This window comes from Oratosquilla oratoria, chromosome 13 (genome assembly GCF_046742065.1).
Source record: "Oratosquilla oratoria isolate Oo_2021 chromosome 13, ASM4674206v1, whole genome shotgun sequence".
In the NCBI taxonomy this organism is placed as follows: Eukaryota; Metazoa; Arthropoda; class Malacostraca; order Stomatopoda; family Squillidae; genus Oratosquilla; species Oratosquilla oratoria.
The window spans coordinates 13,471,777-13,481,776 of record NC_134789.1 but is presented as its reverse complement, the minus strand read 5'-3'; positions in this window follow the sequence as shown (position 1 = coordinate 13,481,776).

The window sequence follows — 10,000 nt, the reverse complement described above, 5'->3', positions numbered from 1 at the left end:
AGCGAGAGAGAGAGCGAGAGAGAGAGCGAGAGAGAGAGCGAGAGAGAGAGCGAGAGAGAATGGGAGAGTGGGAGAGAGTAGGAGTGAGTGAGAAAGAGAGTGAGAGTGGGAGAGAGTAGGAGTGAGTGAGAGAGAGCGAGAGCTAGAGTGGGAGAAAGAGCGTGCAGGAGCGTGCGAGAGAGAGCGAAAGAATGGGAAAGAGTGAGAGGGAGCGAGAACGAGAGAGAGCGAGAGTAAGAATGAGAGAGAACTAGGGAGAGAGAGAGAGAGAGAGAGAGAGAGAGAGAGAGAGAACGAGAGCGAGAGAAAGAACGAGAGCGAGAGAAAGAACAAGAGCCAGAGAGAGAACAAGATCGAGAGAGTGCAAGAGCAAGAGAGAGTCAGCGAATACGAGCTTGGGAGACAGGGTAAAAGAGAGGCAGGTATATCAAAAAAGAAACAGATCAAAAACTAATGAAAACACGAGATGGAGATTGAAAGAAGACAGATGTTGTTGTAATACTGAGCAAAACTGTTGGCGGGTTTGAGAAGACCTGGGAGGTCCATCTCGGGGATTAGCATTACCATGTTCGGGGAATATACAACCCCGAACCTGAATTTCCCCTTTGAGGGAGCAGAACCCATTATCAAGCCCTGGGCTTGCTTGTTTCCACATTCTGGAGAAACTTCTTACCCAGAAGACAAAATGAGACTAATGAAAATACTTTTGCAGCACTTGGAATAACGAAGGCGACAGCGGGAGTTGTGGCCACTAAAGGGCTGAGAGGGGGAAAGCGTTTGAACAGACTAAGGTAGATGAGGGGAAATGGGAAAAACACAAAAAATGCATAGTACTACAGGCAGGCAGACAGACAGAGAGATAGATATATATATACAGAGAGAGATAGATAGATAGAGATATATATAGATAGAGAGAGAGAGAGAGACAGAGACAGAGAGAGAGAGAGAGAGAGAGAGAGAGAGAGAGAGAGGAAGCGAGAGCAAGAGAAAGAAAGAGGGATAGAGCAATATAGTTGGAAGGCATAAAAAAGATACGAAGATGAGGACAGAGATATAAAAAAACACATCAAGCTACAATATATATATATATATGTACACATACTTATATGAACATAATACATACATGCATAAACTCGACAGACAACTACGGAGGGATTCATTCACACAGAGAAGTACACAATCTGAAGCACACCCATTCTTTCGTAACGTCGGAGCTCATACAAAGCAAAATTTTACGACCAAACCAAACAATCTTCTTCACTATGAAAGAGAGAGAGAGAGAGAGAGAGAGAGAGAGAGAGAGAGAGAGAGAGAGAGAGAGAGAGAGAGAAGAGAGAGAGAGAGAGAGAGAGAAATAGGTAGACAAGAGAAAGGGGGAGAGAGAGAAAGAGAAAAATAAGTAGATAAGAGAGAGAGAGAGAGAGAGAGAGAGAGAGAGAGAGAGAGAGAGAGAGAGAGAGAGAGAGAGAGAGAGAGAGAGAGAGAGAGAGAGAGAGAGAGGTAGACACGAGACGGGGCGAGAGAGACAAAGAGAAAAATAAGAAGATAAGAGAGAGAGAGAGAGAGAGAGAGAGAGAGAGAGAGAGAGAGAGAGAGAGAGAGAGAGAGAAATAAGAAGAGAGAGAGAGAGAGAGAGAGAGAGAGAGAGAGAGAGAGAGAGAGAGAGAGAAATAAGTAGACAAGAGGGGGGAGAGAGAGGGAGAGAGAGAGAGAGAGAGAGAGAGAGAGAGAGAGAGAGAGAGAGAGAGAGAGAGAGAGAGAGAGAGAGAGAGAGAGAGAGAGAGAGAGAGAGAGAGAGAGAGAGAGAGAGAGAGAGAGAGAGAGAGAGAGAGAAAAGATAACAATAACAATAACAATATTAACCACGACTCTCACTGTTCCTCAATGGATCTCTTTGGACGCCTCAGCTTCTTTTGTATTCCAGGCAAAGCAGCTAACCCTGACGGACCCTTAGTCCCTCTTCAGCTCATCCGACTCACTTCACAGATTTTCTTCTGGTTAAGTCCTCTGTCACACCTACGCAACTCAAATGAGTTCGTTCGAGTAGAAGCGACCTAGGTTATAATGTTTTATTTTTTCAATTTCCGAATGTCAAATCACCTTTGTCATATAACGAGAAGCTGCTGAAGGACGAACTAAGAGAAGTTGAACCTAGACGAATATTAGCCACAACGTTGAATTGTCCTTTGGGAAGTCTATAATGCTGTAAACGAAGTCGTTTTCTGTATTTTTAAATACAAAAATTGGCGAGAACCTTTAATGTGCGACGGGGACTTAGGAACGGGCGATTTTTTTTTTTTTTCGGGAGCTCGACACGGGCCGAAAGAGGGTCTCGATCCCTTGGAATCCGTTTCAAAGTGGAGATCGACCCCTTGTCTACTTGAAATTGCCTTTTCTTAGCCAAAACAAAATACATAAGGACGGTACTGTGTTAGGGTACTAATGCTGTGGGTGTGTCTGTCTTACTTCAAGGAGGAAGAGGAGGAGGAGGAAGAAGAGAAGAAAGAGGAGGAAGAGGAAGAAGATGAGGGAGGAAGGAAGAGGGAGGGAGGAAGGAAGAGGGAGGGAGGAAGGAGGAGGGAGGGAGGAAGGAGGAGAGAAGAGGAGGAGGTAACACATTTCTCTTTGTAAGCTTTATTTCATTTTGCATAATATCTAATACCAAAGGATTTATTTGAGTAAATTATTTACTCAGAATAAATCTGCTTTTGAAGAGTACGAGAGTGAGAGCGCACGTGTGTGTGTGTGTGTGTGTGTGTGTGTGTGTGTGTGTGTGTGTGTGTGTGTGTGTGTGTGTGTGTGTGTGTGTGTTCGCGTGTGTATTTATGTGTGAGTGTGTGTGTGTGTGTGTGTGTGTGTGTGTGTGTGTGTGTGTGTGTGTGTGTGTGTGTGTGTGTGTGTGTGTGTGTGCGTGTGTATTTGTCTGCATGTATGTTCGCGTGTGTGTGTGTGTGTGTGTGTGTGTGTGTATTCGCGTGTGTATGTGTGAGTGTGTGTGTGTGTGTGTGTGTGTGTGTGTGTGTGTGTGTGTGTGTGTGTGTGTGTGTGTGTGTGTGTGTGTGTGTGTGTGTGTGTGTGTATACTCCTGTGTGTATCTGTGTGCATGAGCTCTCATTAACGAATTAAAAACAACCCTACATTTCACACACGAGAGATGGTCTGCCAACGACGTCGGCCAAAAGTCGTTTGGAGAGGAGAGGACTGGAGGATGGGTGGGGGGAAGGAGAGAGGGGAAAGGGGGGGAGGGGAAGGGGAGAGGGGAAGGGGGAGGGAGGGAGAATAGTGTGTGGTGGGGGGAGATAGTGGGTCACCTAAAGCCATGGTTGGCTGATCTTCTTTGAGAAAGTTTGGAAGATTTCTCTAAGTAGGATGAGGAACCTGGTGACATGGAGAGAAAAGGTGAGGTGGGAGGAGGAGGAGGAGGAGGAGGAGGAGGAGGAAGAGGAGAGATGAGGAGAGACAAAGGGAGTGGCCCAAGAAATGGGGAGGATAGGAAAGATAAGTAGGGAAAGAGATAAAGGGAAGGATATAGAGTGGGAAGGACATATGTGGAATGGGAAGAAAGGAGAGGTGGAAGCGTATTAGGGAGGGTAGGAAGTGGAGTGAGAGGGAGGGTAGGAAGTGGAGTGAGAGGGAGGGTAGGAGCGTGAGTAAGAGAGGGAGGTGTATGTGAAGGTGGAAGCTGAGTGAGAGAGAAAGAGTGGGAGGGAGTGAAGGAGAAGGAGTGAAAGGAATATAGGAGGGGAAGGCAGAGGTATGAAGGAGAGAAAGGAAGGTGAGGAAGAAAGGAGGAAGAGATGGAGAACGGAGGAAGGAGAGAGTGGTGGGAAGGAGTGATGGATAGGAGCGGAATGAGGGACTGAGATGAAGGAGACAGGGAAGGATGGAGAGGGAAGGAACGAGGGAGAAGGAGAGGCAGGAGTTTGGAAGTGGGAGAAGAAGCAAGGGAAAGGAGAGTGATGAAGAGGGAGAGAAGGAAGAGGTAGAGGAAGAGGAAGGGAGGGAGAGAGTGAGGAAGAGAAGTAGAGAGGAAGAGAAGATAAAAGGAGGGAGGGAGGGAGGGGAAGGGGAGAGGGAGGGGCTCATATATACCTTCATCCTTTCATTCTAGAGCACCCTTGAAATATTTTATTCTGGTTTCTGCCGAACAATTTCATTCAACTTAACGTGAGGCGCACAAAGGGTTGACCCTCTCCTCTATGATGAAAGAGTTCGGAAGACTTGACGACGCCCTGAACGAAGGTCGGTAATTTCTGGTCGGAAGTCTCGACACCAGATGAAAGAAAACGGAACTCTGGCGTCCTTCTTGGCCCCAAAAGCGACATTTCCTTAATTACAGGTGCTTAAGCTGAGGTGTGGGGGCGGAAGGGTGGGGTGCCGTTAAGATGCAGCGATTGGATTGGGGGAAATGTGTTGCAGGGGGGAGAACAAGGAGGAGGAGGAGAACGAGGAGCAAGAGGAAGAAGAGAAGTAAGAGGAGGAGGAGGAGGAAGAGGAGGAGGAAAGAGAAGAAGTAATATGAGGAGGGTGTGAAGGACGAGGAGGAAGAGGAGGGCGAGGAGAAGGAGGAGAAAAAAGAGGGAATATGAGGAGGAGGAGGAAGAGGAAGAGAAGGAAGAGCATGAAGAGGAAAAAGGAAGAGGAAAAAAGGATGAGGAAGAGAAATAGGGAGAACGAAACCAAGGAAAACAGGAGCAGGAAACAGAAATGGAAGAAAAAAGGAACAGAGAGAAAAATTAAAAAGAAAAAGATCTTGAGAAATAAGATAAAATATGTAAGTAATAAGAGGAAAAAAAGAATAGTAAGAAGATCAAGAAGAAATCTGGAGAAGAGAGAAAGAAAAAGGAAGAGGAATATGAAGGGGAGGTAAAGGAGGGGAAGGCGAATCTATCAAACAGTTAATTGAAAATATTTCATCAATTTCAAAGCATTAATTTTCTATTCCAATATACATATATTCATATATACATGAGTATATGCATACATGCATATGTAAATGCGTTCACAAATCGGAAACCATTCACACCCAGAATATTTATGCATAGAATTGATGAATTAATATATTTACTTTCTAAACCGAACCCAAAAAGATTTAAGCGAAGTTCACTCCACACTTTCTCTTATCCTCTACTGAAGAATCCTCCATCTTGCTACCACGGATCCCACGCCGTCCCCCAGATCCCAAAGCCCAAGACCATCCGGAGTTCAGGTCACTGGCCCGAAAACACGAACATGTCACCACGGTCACAAGCGGGTTCCGGGAGACGAGGCGGCGGCGTCCGGGGAAGGGAATGGGGAGTCCGTCCGTGAGGTCCGGGACGGGGGCCGGACACCAGTTTATCGTCTCCATCAGCAACACCAACAACACACCCAAGTTGTGGAGAACAGACAGGTTGTAAATCTAGAAGATGTCAGAAGTCTCCGGGCTGGGAAAATGGGGGATGGGGGTGTTGCTGCTTCTGGGGTCTTCGAGTCGCTCTTCAAGAAAAAAGGTGACGATAACGAACTCGGAGAAGGAAGTGGGGCGACCGCTGCCCTCAGAGTGGAGACGGAGGTGAATGGAAGGGAAAGGGGAGAGGGATATGAGGGAAGGGGGAGGAGGGAAAGTAGAAGGAAACAGACGGGAAGGAGGAAAGATGAGAGGAGGCAGAGGGGAAGGAAAGTGGGGCATGAAGGAAGAGAAAGAGAGAAATGGCAAGAGGGAGAAGGGAGGAGGGAAGGGGTACAATGGAGGATGGGAGGTAGTAGAGGGGGAGGAGGGAAGGCGGCAGGAAGCAAAGGAGGTGGAAGGTGAAGGAGGGACGGAGAGGAGGGAGGGGGAGGAGGGAGGGGGGAAGAGAGGGGAGGGGGGAAGAGAGGGGAGGGGGAGGAGGGAGGGGGAAGAGAGGGGAGGGGGAGGGGGAAGAGAGGGGAGGGGGAGGAGGGAGGGGGAGGAGGGAGGGGGAAAGAGGGGAGGGGGAGGAGAGAGGGGAGAAGGGAGAGTGAGGGGGAAGAGGGAGGAGGGAGATGGAAACAGGAGGAGGGAGAGGGAGACAGGAGGGGAGGGGAGGAGGGAAAGGGGAGGAAGAAGAATGGAGGGCAAGTACGAGAGGACAGGGGGGAGTAGCGAGGAGAGAAGGGACAAGGGAGAGTGGGGAGGTGGGAAGGGAAGGTTTTGGGGAGAAAATAGAAACAGTTTGGCGGCAGCAGAGAAGAGCACCTATTCCGTTACTTTAGAGAGGGGATACACATGTATGCACACACACACACACACACACACACACACACGCACACACACACACACACACACACACACACACACACGCACACACACACACACACACGCACGCACACACACACACTAACATAAATAAAGACACACACACAGGCACATGGACAAACACACGGACAAATATACGGAAACACACATGCAAACATACACACACACATATATACAGTATACATAATACGTACAATATAAGCACAAACACGTACACACGCACACACACATACACCATCGCAAACACACAGACACACAGGCACAGACAAAAACACGGACACACACATACTGTATATTTACCTAGTTGTATTTTACGGGAAAGGGAGCTATGCTCGTGGGATCCCGTCTTCATAGCTCGTTTTATCTAGACTGTTTTTAAATTCGTGTATCATTTTTGCACACACCACATTTTCATCTAACTTATGTGTGTGTGTGTGTGTGTGTGTGTGTGTGTGTGTGTGTGTGTGTGTGTGTGTGTGTGTGTGTGTGTGTGTGTGTGTGTGTGTGTGTGTGTGTGTGTGTGTGTGTGTGTGTGTGTGTGTGTGTGTGTGTGTGTGTGTGTGTGTGTGTGTGTGTGTGTATTACAGACTGATGTAGGACGATTTCATTCCGTTAAGAGGTAGTCCTTGAATAATGCTGTTAGAATTACTTCTTTAAAATTTTCGTTGCGTAGAGGCTCTTCCGTAGTTGAATACAACAACCTGGCGGCAGCCACAATAAACGTTTGACACTGAAACGTTTTATCTCTCTATTCTAATGACATACCTCGTTACACTTTATCGTGTTCGATTGAGAGCTAAAAAATATATGAAATATAGATAAATAGTATATATATATATATATATATATATATATATGTACATATATATATATACACAAAAGTATACAAAGATAATAAATGAGTAGAGATGCAACTAAAGAAGGTGAGGGGGTAACCCTCACTGCTGGGAACCGGAGAGGAATGCGGGATTCGAACCCACAACTGAGCGAATGCGAGAGCAACACGTTTCCGATTACGCCACCAGGGTAAATAATGAACAAGTAAAGATGGAAATAAGTAAAAAAAAGAAAAATTAATAAATGAATAACAGGATGCGTAGATGGATAATCTAATATAACAAGAGAATCAACAACTGAATATATAACTAAATGAAAATGCGTCTGAACATTTTTTTCAAATGATGAAATAAGAAAAAAGGATGAATAAATGAAATGGAACATAAATAGAAAAAGTGGGACATCTCTTTGAGCTCCTTAATGCAAACACTTTTACCGAAATTGGATGGTCGGATTTAATCGTGGTTTAGCGATTAAGTATCCAAAGCAAAGTTCCCTAACACTTAACTAAATTAGGTGAGACTTGACCGAGTTCAGCTCCAAGTACGCCTGATTGACAAGAATATAAAAGTCGCAAATCTAGTTAAGTAACTAAACTAGATTAGTGCATCTGTAACACGTGAAACTAGAATTCTGTCATTATCTAGGTATAGATTCGTTTCACACGTATCAACTTTTTGCCGTGCGCCGTCCACAACACGGCGTCATGCTTTTAAATGATCATGGGTCTCTATGGATGTCTATACACGTCACGACCATAACCACCTTTGAAAGCGTTCATAGCCATAGATATTTGAGAGGACGACGTCGTGTCGTGGACGGCGCACGGCGAAAAGTTGATACGTGTGAAACGAGCATTACGTGTTTTTAATCCCTCTGCAACAAATATGGAGTCTTTTGGTCTATTTTGTCCGACGCCAAACGATTTCCTTCACGAGCCTTGCCCGTGAATCATCCTTCAATTTTGGATCTAGTGTCCTCAGCCTGGCTTCCATTTGGCCAGTCTGCCTATGCCTTGTGATGAAATAAATCTTCCCCCCTTTGGATATGAGGTACCTCACGCTGGATGAGGACAAGATATACAGTGGAGAGGGTAATTGCTGCTATAGGCCCGGGGTCTCGACCGATCGCGGCTCCCTTCAACCCTGGGTCCGTCAGACCTTCATCCTTTGGTTCTGGATGTCGAAAAAGATTTCATTTAAGTCCGTGACATCCGCCATCTGTCGGCAGGTGATTTTATTAATTTCCGTAGCAAAGAAATTATAGCCTGTCTCTTTATTATTTTTAGTTTATGTATATATTATATTATATATATATGTATATATATTATATATATGTATATATATTATATATATTACTATGTCTACCACCAGGTGATTTTATTCGTCTTAAGGGACCTCCTCTCTCCGAGGAAGAACTTGAGGTCTTGAAGGATTTTTATCTTTCCTGAAGCAAGAAGATATGACTCAGCCTGAAGGAGCTCCGCCCCACTAAAAGGGCTCTAAGAAGGCGGCCCTCCCAGCCCTTACGCGGACCATAAATAACTATGATCCGTCAAAGTAAAACTAGAATAAGAATATTTTTGGAACGTTCCGCACTGCCGACAAACTTTACAAATGGAGGCTGAGCTGATAGGCGGGCGGGGAAGTGGGCTGGAGGAGGAGGGTGGCTGTGGGGGATGTGGGGGCTGTGGGGCTGGAAGGGGCACTATGGACGCCCATGGTCTGTGGTCCTGTATAATGTGATGTGGGGAGGAAAATCTCGAGATGCTCTCTGCAGTTTCCGAAAGAACTGGAGGGAAAATGTAGAAAGATGAAAAATAAACGATATTCGGGTATGTATGTAAGAATGCGTGCAAAACTTGAACATTATAAGTATTTGTGTTACATACACACACGCTCGCGCGCGCACACACACGTACATAAATACATATATACATACTTATGTATTATATATATATATATTCCCTAACCTCACTTAAGTACTCCCTGGCTGTGTTGCTAAAAGGTTTGCAAGAATGATGAAGGTGTTTCAAAGCTTAGCTTAGAAACTATTTATCTAGACATTCCCTATGTTAAGTGTTTCTGCTGAGTATGCTTGTCTGTTTCACTCTGAATAGTAACTCTGTCATCATGACGTCAATGGTCCCTTCTCCATCTTATTACTGATGTTGATACATCGATACAAATATATAGTAGTGAATGAAGGAAGATACAGATCTTGGTCGAGGTTTAGACTCCTATTTGTTTGTATGCTTTTGTTGGACGCCATCTCATGTTGGCATCCCAGGTAACGAACGTGCCGGCAAGGTAGCTTGGGAGGCAACATCGATCGCATTCGGTGTTTTCCCCTTACTATTGCCACAGATTTATAGTCCAGCCTCTGATCTATATTACAAAATTTGTGGCAAAACTATAGGGCAGGGGAAATGCCATATGACTCCACTCAACATACAAATATTTCACTTAAAGGCCCAACCTACAGACCCACTCTCAACAATCAGTGAGTTTATCAGATTTTGTTTTGTAGTTTGGGATATGTATTTCAGACCGGGAGACAGACAGATAGACACACACCGACTACTATAGTATATTAGATTCCAACTACCACTGGACGACTTCATTCAACCGCAGAAAACGTTCAAGCGTATTTCAAACGTATCTTGGTTAACTCTTTCTCTAGATTAATTAGTCATTTCCTCTAGTTGTTGCCAGACAATTTTATTCAACTTAGGAACCCCCGAACACTGCGAAAGGGCCAACTTAATTAAGGAAGAGATATCGGTGGAGATGAATAGAAATATCTTAACGGCAGCCAGAAGGCAAGATAAAGACACACCAAGTATAGAAGGAGCTGCGAAAAAGGTAAATGAATAAAGACGAACTAACGATGTCCTCGTAGCCT